Source organism: Bos javanicus, chromosome 11, assembly GCF_032452875.1.
Source record: "Bos javanicus breed banteng chromosome 11, ARS-OSU_banteng_1.0, whole genome shotgun sequence".
NCBI classification, from domain to species: Eukaryota; Metazoa; Chordata; class Mammalia; order Artiodactyla; family Bovidae; genus Bos; species Bos javanicus.
Window position 1 is genome coordinate 45729711 of NC_083878.1, and position 4192 is coordinate 45733902.

A 4192-nucleotide genomic window follows, 5' to 3' on the forward strand; every position below is an offset into this window, starting at 1 on the left:
ACCCAGGGAGGTGGCCTAAAGTGGGAAGGTGAGTGCCTAAGAGAGAACCTACAAAGAAACTGACATTTAAGGGCACTGTGGTCCTGTAGAAGACTCCTGAGAGTTCCTTGGATGGCAAGACCAAACCAGTCAAAGGTTTGAAAGGAAATCAACCCTGAATATTCAGTGGAAGGACTGATGCTGAAGCTGAAGCTCCAATGCTTTAGCCAGCTGACGCAAAGGGCTGACTCACTGGAAGAGACCCTGATGCGGGGAAAGATTGAGAGCAGGAGGAAAAGAGGGATGATAGAGGATGAGGTGGTTGGATGGCATCACAAACTCAATGGACATGAGTTTGAGCAAACTCCGGGAGATAGTGAAGGACAGGGGAGCCTGGCCTGCTAGGCCATGGGGTCACAAAGAGTTGGATATAAGTTAGCAACTGAACAGCAAACCAAAGAGAAACCTAGAAATGCAATGGAGGTGGAGAGGGTTTGGCTATTTCTAAACATTTAAGTACTCCCAGAAAGGATCAGTTATTAAATTCTCATCCCTTTAGTATAAAGTGAAATATCAACTGTTCTTTTTCCTGAGAGGAAAAGGCATGAACACAGCAATCACTAAAATGAAGAAAGACCCTTGAAAGGGCTGGAAGGAGAAGTCCCAGTTGTCTGCTACTCACAGTGGAACAGCGGCCAACACTTTGCTCATCTGTGGCGTGGGGGCCCTCCCAATGCCCACCCGCTCACCCCAGGGCTGTGGAGAGAAAGGGGGATACGGGAAAATCCTACCTGTGAGCTCTGATCCTCTCAGTGCTGTGTATAGTGTGTGTGTGTGTGTGTGTGTGTGTGTCCCCCTAGGCCTGCTGTAACAAATTACCACAACTCACTGGCTTAATTTAACACACACTTGCTCTCTTACAGTTCTGGGGGCCAGAAGTCTTCAGTTAGTCTCACTGGTTCAATATCAAAGTGTGGGCAGGAACGTGCTCCCCGCAGAGGCTGTGGGGAGAGCCCGGTTCCCAGCCTTTCACAGTGCCCCGAGCTTCATGCCTTGGATTCCTTGGCTCCAGGCTCAATGTTCCATCATCTAATCCATTAACATAGCATCTCACTCTGCGGTCACATCTCTGTGTGATCTTCCGTCTGAGCCCCTCTTGGAAGGACCCTTGAAATCATACCAGGCCCACACCAGGGATTCAGGACAGCAGGCCTCGCCCCCATCTCAAGAACCCTGAGTTAATCACATAGCACTGTCTCTTTTACCAAATAAGAGAACATTCAGAGGATGCAGAGCTTAGGACATGGGCATCTTCAGGACCATTATTCAGGCAAACACACCACATGTGCCTTCCGGGGTGCGGGCGGGGGACTGGCCACATCTCAGGTCAAATCCAGCCCGATGTCCCCAGGCCCCTTTGCGTCCCATGTTCCCGTCTGAATGTGAGACCAGTGGTGCTCCGAGGGTGGTCCCGGGAACTGCAGTATCAGTGTGGGGGAACTCGTTAGGAATGTACCATTTTGACCCCACCCCAGGCTCCTAAGACAGAAGCTCTGAGGTGTTTTACGAGTCCTGCTGAAGGTTCGGATGAAGGCTCTTGGTAGCTCAGGTCTGAGTGGGGTCCAGAAGGAGGAGGGTGGCCAGCTTTTCAGCAAAACCACTCAGAGCTTTAAGCAGGTAACATACTAAGATCATGACATCCGGTCCTGTCATTTCATGGCAAATAGACGGGGAAAAGATGGAGACGATGACAGACTTTATTTTTTCGTCTCTAAAATCACTGCGGACGGTGATTGCAGTCATGAAATTAAAAGATGCTTGCTTCTTGGAAGGAAAGCTATGACAAACCTAGACAGTGTATTAAAAAGTAGATACATCACTTTGCCAACAAAGGCTTGTCTACTCAAAGCTATGGTTTTTCCAGTAGTCATGTACGAATGTAAGACTTGGACTATAAAGGAGGCTGAGCGCCGAAGAATTCATGCTTTCACGTTGTGGTGTTGGAGAAGATTCTTGAGAGTCCCTTGGTCTGCAAGGAGATCAAACCAGTCAATCCTAAAGGAAATCAGTCCTGAATATTCATTGGAAGGACTAATGCTGAAGCTAAAGCTCCAATACTTTGGCCACCTGATGGGAAGAGCCATCGCACTGGAAAAGACCCTGGTGCTGGGAAAAATTGAGGGCTGGAGAAGGAGGTGGTAGAAGATGAGATGGTTGGATGGCATCACTGATTCAGCCGACATGAGTTTGAGCAAACTCTGGGAGATAGTGAAGGACAAGGAAGCCTGGCGTGCTGCAGTCCATGGGGGTTCCTATCTGTTGGACACAACTGAGCAACTGAACAGCAACAACAGATCAGAACCCGAGGGGGAGGTTCTGGTAAGGGGTTAAGTTCCCAAGTGATTCTGAAGGGCACCCACTCCTAGTGCTGGGACCCTACCACAAAACTTAGCCTTGTAAGGAGGAATCAGGGCTTCTAAATCAGGGCTTCTCAAACTTGAGGAGGGTCAGAATCACTGGTGGGCTTGTTGGGACTCAGATTCTGGCCCCCCTTCCTCCCAGGGCTGGGCCAGCAGGTCTAGGCAGACCTGGCTATGTGCATTTCTGACAAGTTCCCAGGCAATGCCCACAGCGCTGGTCAGGACCCCACTTGGAGGATCTCTGCACCAATGTGTGAGAGCACCCCAAATACACTCCCAGCCCTAGTTAAGACTACTGAGTCTAGAAGCATTAGAAGTAAATTTATGAGATAATTCCCTCTCCCCTTTTTTGGGCAATGCCACTTGAACTTAACAATCAAAATTGTGGTAAATGTGACTTAAAGAAGATGAAAGAAATGGGGTGGAAATGGAGTTTAAGGGGGAAGAGAAGGGAGAAGGACATTGGAAACAAGTGGAGGACTTCCCTGGTGGTCTAGTGGCTAAGACTGCACTTCCAATGCAGGGGGCCTGGGTTTGATCCCTGGTCAGGGAAATAGATTTCACATGCTGCAACTAAGACCCAGAGTAGCCAAATAAATAAAGTAAATAAATATATTTTTTTAATGGATGGGATGGAGACTTTCCTGGTGGTCTAATGGCTAAGATTCCACATTCCCAGTGCAGGGGGCTTGGGTTCGATTTCTGGTCAGGGAACTAGATCCCACATAACACAATGAAAATCGGAGGTCCTGTGTGCCACAACTAAGACCTGGCACAGTCAAATAAATAACTAAATAAAATATTTTAAGACTATTTAAAATATATAAAATACATGTTTAAAACATATAATTATTTTTAAATATATAACAATATATTTTTAAATATATAATTATTTTAAAAATATTTTAAATATTTAAAGAATATTTTAAAAATACACAAAAATAGGCGAGATGGAGGAAGAAAACCCCAAATAATTCTAACTGGCTTCTCGAAGTGCCAACACCTTACTGTGGTGTGTGAGTGTGTGTGTGTCTGTGTGTGTGTGACAGGCCAGAACACTGAAAACCGTGAATAACCCTCCAATGTTCAGGGACAGTTCTCTGAGCATAACACATTTAAGATTCCTCCTCCATGTGGTGTGGTTTGAGTGTCTTCTCTTTCAATCTCTGAATGCTATTCCACTGTCTGCATGGACCACGCTCTCTTTATCCATCTCCTACTAAAGAGCATCTTGCTTGTCCACCAGGTTGTATGAATAAAGTTGCTATAAACGTGTGCGCACAGGTTTTGAGTTAAGTTTTCAAATCAGCAGGGTAGATACCTAGGCGTTACTGCAGGATAATGTACTGAGTTTGTCTAGCTTTGTAGAAACTGTCACTGTCTCCTAACGTGGCTGCACCATTTTGCCTCCGGCCCACCTGCCACCCCCAAGCCATGAGCGAGAATTCCTGCTGCTCCATATCCTCCCCAGAAGTTGCTACTGTCGGTGTTCTGGACCCTGATGCTGGGAAAGATTGAGGGCGGGAGAAGAAGGGGGTGACAGAGGATGAGGTTGTTGGATGGCATCACTGACTCAATGGACATGAGTTTGAGCAAACTCCAGGAGATGGTGAAGGACAGGGAAGCCTGGCCTGCTGCAGTTCATGGGGTCACAAAGAGTTGGACACAACTTAGCAACTGAACAACAACAAAAAAATTGTTTACCAGTATTTCATTCTTTTTTTTTCCAATCCACATTGGAGCATGCCCAATTTGGAACATGGAGCAGTTTTCCCCTGGCCTTGGATTTTGTG